Source organism: Aegilops tauschii, chromosome 7, assembly GCF_002575655.3.
Source record: "Aegilops tauschii subsp. strangulata cultivar AL8/78 chromosome 7, Aet v6.0, whole genome shotgun sequence".
Classification (NCBI taxonomy): domain Eukaryota; kingdom Viridiplantae; phylum Streptophyta; class Magnoliopsida; order Poales; family Poaceae; genus Aegilops; species Aegilops tauschii.
The window spans coordinates 385,445,419-385,451,418 of NC_053041.3; positions in this window are offsets into that span (position 1 = coordinate 385,445,419).

The following is a 6,000-nucleotide window of genomic DNA, read 5'->3' on the forward strand; positions in this document are numbered from 1 at the left end:
TTGCTTGGAAAGCGCTTGGGACTTTATAGAATGACTGTTAAGAACCCGGAAATATATGCAGGCTGTTGGCAAGAAATTAGAGTCGGACCTGGCGGATCTCAAGAGCCGGCTGAAGGCACAAGAGATGGAGACCCGGAAGGCGAATGCCAAGTTTGTCTCCAGCATCGCCGCTCAGGAGAAATTGAAGACTGAATTCGACGCTGAGCGGAAGGCCTGGGCTGAGGAGAAAGCTGCACTGGTGACCCGGGCAGAACAGGCAGAGAAGGCCCTCACTGAGAAGACCGCTGAGCTCTCCGGTCTAAAGCGCCAAGTGTCCCAAATGGTAGCTGCCATCTTCAGTAAGTCGCTTCACCGGCTTTCATTCACGTTGGAATGTTTACATCTCTTAACTCATCCTTATCACCGGGTCATCTGATGTTGTTAAACAGGTTCCAGAAGCGCCAACTTGAACCAGAGCGTGGTCACCAAGTTAAAGGCCGTGTACACCCTGGTGGAACAGCTCTACACCGGGTCACAGCGGGCCTTAGCTGTGGTGGCCCTGTCGAATGAAGTGCCGACTCATCTGGGCCGAAGTCCTGCGCCGGCTCGCAGTTCTGCCGCAGCGGATCCAGGAGCTACGACGAGCATCCGCGAGATCCGGAGCAATCGCCGCACTGAGCCGGGCCAAAGCCTTCTTGCCGGAGCTAGACCCCGCAGACATCGCCCTGGGTTACCCCAGCCTGAAAGAAGACGGCTCAGCGTTCGACCAGAAGGACTTCGCGGCTTGTGTGAAGGCTGTGCGCCCGGTGGCCACCATCATCGGGAACGACACCGATTTAACCAAGTATCAGCCGGGATACAACGCGGAGAATCAGAGGATTCCAACCCCTCGCTATGAAGCTATCAATCTGATTCCCCCGGCTCGCCAGCACACCTTCGCCCCGGAGATTAACCCGGCCGGGTTAATTGACGAAGAAGCTCAGTTCGAAGCTCTCAGTGGCATCAACTGGAAGTCGTCGACCTTCGAAGCCTTGGGATCAGCCGGAGCAGAAGATGAGCCGGGGACTTCGACTCAGCAGGCGTCATAAACCGGCTAGCGGCTCACCAAACAACGCTCCACCCTTGAAACTTTGAAATTTTTTTGTAATATAATAGGTGCAACAATTTATCTCTGCCGTGCCATCGTGCATGTAATGAATGCTGAAATCCTTTGAAGTCATTCTTTTTGATGCTCCTCCGGGTTATAATTATCCTTCGTGCTTCTCAACCTTTTAAAAAAGTACCTTTAAGTATCTGCATAAGAAGGCAAATCACAAGTCACAAGGCGGCTTACCGCCCTAAGAATCAGGTGTCTAAGATGGATAACTCGGAAATTCAAACCAAAAAGACTGGTCCTTAACTATATTCCGAACATAATCGTGATAACACACTCAACAGCTTGTAAGCATACTTCCGGGTTAAATAACCCGGGTAGCACGGTTAGTATCTGAACTCGAATTTACTTGTCTTGATGACATCCATGATGCTCAACTAACAAGATAAACCAAAATTAAGCCGGCAAGTGAAACCCGGCAGTACATACTTTGACATGATCAGAGTAAACTTGTGGTAAAATGTAAAAATTTAAGGGCTTCCGGTTCGAATACGACCAGAACCTCGGTCCAAAGGGGTTAAGCTAAGATTCGGATACGATCATATAGCCCCCAGTGGGTTCGGCGATGCCAATCAAGAGGGTATCGACAGCTATGTTCTCTTGGGTTCGAATACGACCCATGTTTGAACAGGAAGCCCCCAAGTGATTCTGAAAATTGTTTAACGACGCTGATTCGAATACGATCCACGTCGGTTCTCAGAGGGGTTAAGCTATGATTCAAATATGACCAAAGGCAACCTCCCAATGAGCTCGGCACGTTGCCAATCAAATGGGTATCGATAGCTATGTTCTTCTTTGGTTCGAATACGACCCATGTGTGAACAGGAAGCCCCCAAGTGACTTTATTGCTTACAGCTAGATTTGAAGATGATCATAAGCCGGATCTTCTGTAAGTCAGCATGTAAAAAACAACACACATATTTGGGAGAGAGCAAAGGACAGAGGTCCTGCTTTATTGCTTTATCATAATATATACATGGCTGAGATAAATATGTACATCACAAGAGCCGGTAGCTCAAGTGTAGTAAGGCCGAAGCTGAGCTATGTTCCACGGCCGACGGGTCTCCTCCTCAGATTTACGCGAGTCCTTATGCTCCCGGATATCAATGAGGTAATATGACCCGTTGTGCAAGTTCTTACTGACCACAAAAGGCCCTTCCCAAGGTGGGGATAACTTGTGTGCATCTGTTTGATCCTGGATGAGCCGGAGCACCAGGTCGCCTTCCTGAAAGACCCGGGACTTGACCCGGCGGCTATGATAACGGCGCAGGTCTTGTTGGTAAATTGCTGAACGGGCTGCTGCCACATCACGCTGTTCGTCCAACAGGTCCAGAGCATTCTGGCGCGCCTGTTCATTATCCGTCTCAACATAAGCCGCCACACGAGGTGAATCATGACGGATGTCGCTGGGGAGAACTGCTTCTGCTCCATAAACCATGAAGAAAGGCGTGAATCCTGTAGACCTGTTAGGAGTAGTGTTGATGCTCCATAAGACGGAGGGCAATTCCTCCACCCAACAACCCGTCGTCCGTTGCAAAGGGACCAAAAGCCGGGGTTTGATGCCCTTCAGAATCTCCTGGTTAGCTCTCTCAGCTTGACCATTGGACTGGGGATGAGCCACTGAAGAAACATCAAGCCGGATATGCTCTCGTTGACAAAACTCTTCCATAGCACCCTTGGATAGATTGGTGCCATTGTCAGTTATGATGCTGTGCGGAAAGCCAAAACGGAAAATCACCTTTTTCATAAATTGAACCGCCGTAACTGCATCGCACTTGCTAACTGGCTCAGCTTCCACCCACTTCGTGAATTTGTCAACCACCACCAAGAGGTGGGTCTTCTTATCCTTGGACCGTTTAAAAGGCCCAACCATATCAAGCCCCCAGACTGCAAAGGGCCAAGTGATTGGGATCATCCTCAACTCCTGAGCCGGCACATGAGCCCGTCGTGAGAACCTTTGGCAGCCATCACATTTACTGACCAAGTCCTCTGCATCAGCGTGAGCCGTCAGCCAATAAAAACCATGACGGAAAGCCTTGGCCACAAGAGATTTTGAACCGGCATGATGGCCACAATCCCCTTCATGGATCTCGCGCAGGATCTCTTGACCTTCCTCAGGGGAGATACAACGCTGGAATGCCCCTGAAACACTGCGATGATGCAACTCGCCATCGATAACAATCATTGACTTAGCCCGCCGGGTTATTTGCCTGGCCAGAATTTCATCCTCAGGCAACTCTCCCCGGGTTATATAAGCCAGATATGGCATTGTCCAGTCTGGTATGATATGAAGAGCCGCCACCAGTCGTGCCTCCGGGTCAGGGATAGCCAAGTCCTCCTCTGTAGGCAACTTGACCGAACGGTTGTACAGAACATCCAGGAAAGTGTTAGGCGGCACCGGCTTTCGCTGAGAGCCTAGCCGGCTTAACTCGTTCCGCCTGCGATCAATATGCTCCACTTGGTATCCCTGGAAGTGCCCGGCAATGGCATCAACCTCGCGGCGATAAGCCGCCATTAGAGGATCCTTAGAATCCCAGGTGCCAGATACTTGTTGAGCCACCAAGTCCGAGTCACCAAAACACCTCACCCGGCTTAAGCTCATCTCCTTAGCCACCCGAAGACCGTGGAGCAAAGCCTCGTATTCCGCCGCATTGTTAGTGCAAGGAAACATCAACCGTAGCACATAATGGAACTTGTCACCTTTAGGGGAAGCCAAGACAACACCAGCCCCCGAGCCCTCCAGCTGCCTGGACCCATCAAAGTGAATAGTCCAATAAGTGTTATCCGGCTTTTGCTCGGGTACTTGTGACTCTGTCCAATCATTGATGAAATCTACCAAGGCCTGAGACTTGACAGCAGTGCGTGGCACATATTTAAGGTCATGAGGTCCAAGTTCTATAGCCCACTTAGCAATTCTCCCTGTAGCCTCTCTGTTTTGGATAATATCACCAAGAGGGGCGGAACTGACCACAGTAATGGGATGACCCTGAAAATAATGCTTAAGCTTCCGGCTCGCCATAAACACCCCATACACAAGCTTCTGCCAATGTGGATACCTCTGCTTGGACTCAATGAGCACCTCACTGATATAATAAACCGGCCGCTGAACCGGATGCTCCTTACCAGCCTCCTTGCGCTCCACCACAATAGCCACGCTGACGGCTCGAGCGTTTGCCGCCACATACAACAGCAAGGGCTCCTTATCAACCGGAGCAGCAAGGACAGGGGGCTCTGCCAGTTGCTTTTTCAAATCCTCAAAAGCGGTATTAGCTGCATCATTCCAGATGAAGTTGTCAGTTTTCCTCATCAACTGATATAAGGGCATAGCCTTCTCACCCAAACGACTTATAAACCGGCTTAAAGCAGCGATGCGACCCGCCAAACGCTGAACGTCATTTACGCACGCCGGCCTAGCCAAGGAAGTGATGGCCTTGATCTTCTCCGGGTTAGCCTCAATGCCTCTGTCAGAAACCAAGAAACCCAATAGTTTGCCTGCAGGAACACCGAAAACACATTTAGCCGGGTTAAGCATCATCTTATAGACCCGGAGATTGTCGAAGGTTTCCCTTAAGTCATCTATCAGGGTTCCCTCCTTGATGGATTTAACCACAATGTCGTCCACATAAGCGTGAACATTGCGCCCGATCTGTTTATGAAGACAATTCTGCACACAACGCTGGTAAGTCGCCTGTGCACACTTGAGTCCAAAGGGCATAGACACATAGCAGAAGGCTCCAAAGGGAGTGATGAACGCCGTCTTCTCCTGGTCCTTAACTGCCATCTTAATCTGATGATACCCGGAATAAGCATCCAAGAAACTTAAGCGTGCACAACCTGCCGTAGCATCAATGATTTGATCGATACGGGGGAGAGCAAAAGGATCAGCCGGACACGCCTTGTTCAAGTCCGTGTAATCCACACACATCCGCCAGGTGCCGTTCTTTTTAAGTACAAGCACCGGGTTAGCCAACCACTCTGGGTGAAAAACCTCAACAATGAACCCGGCCGCCAAAAGCCGGGCCACTTCTTCACCAATAGCCTTCCGCCTCTCTTCATTAAACCGTCGAAGGAACTGTCTGACCGGCTTAAATTTTGGATCAACATTGAGAGTGTGCTCAGCGAGTTCTCTAGGTACACCTGGCATGTCAGAAGGTTTCCATGCAAAGATGTCCCTATTCTCACGGATGAACTCGATGAGCGCGCCTTCCTATTTCGGGTCCAGATTTGCACTGATGCTGAACTGCTGAGACGAGTCACCTGGAACAAAATCAACAAGTTTAGTCTCATCAGCTGATTTAAACTTCATTGCTGGTTCATTCTCCGTGGTTGGCTTTTTCAGAGAGGTCATATCTGTTGGGTCAACATTGTCTTTATAAAATTTCAACTCTTCTGTGGCACAAACAGACTCTGCATAAGCCGCGTCACCTTCCTCACACTCCAGAGCCACTTTCCGGCTGCCGTGAACCGTAATGGTCCCATTGTGACCCGGCATCTTGAGTTGTAAGTACACATAACACGGCCGTGCCATGAACTTGGCGTAAGCCGGCCGTCCGAATATAGCATGGTATGGACTTCTTATCTTGACCACCTCAAAGGTCAACTTTTCCACCCTGTAGTTGTTCTCATCACCGAAGGCCACTTCCAGTTCGATCTTGCCGACTGGATAAGCCGATTTACCAGGTACCACACCATGGAAGATAGTATTTGACTGGCTGAGGTTCTTATCAACTAGCCCCATACGACGGAAAGTCTCATAATAGAGGATGTTGATGCTGCTGCCTCCATCCATGAGTACCTTTGTGAACTTATAGCCTCCCACTTGAGGAGCCACCACTAAGGCCAGGTGGCCCGGGTTATCCACCCGGGGA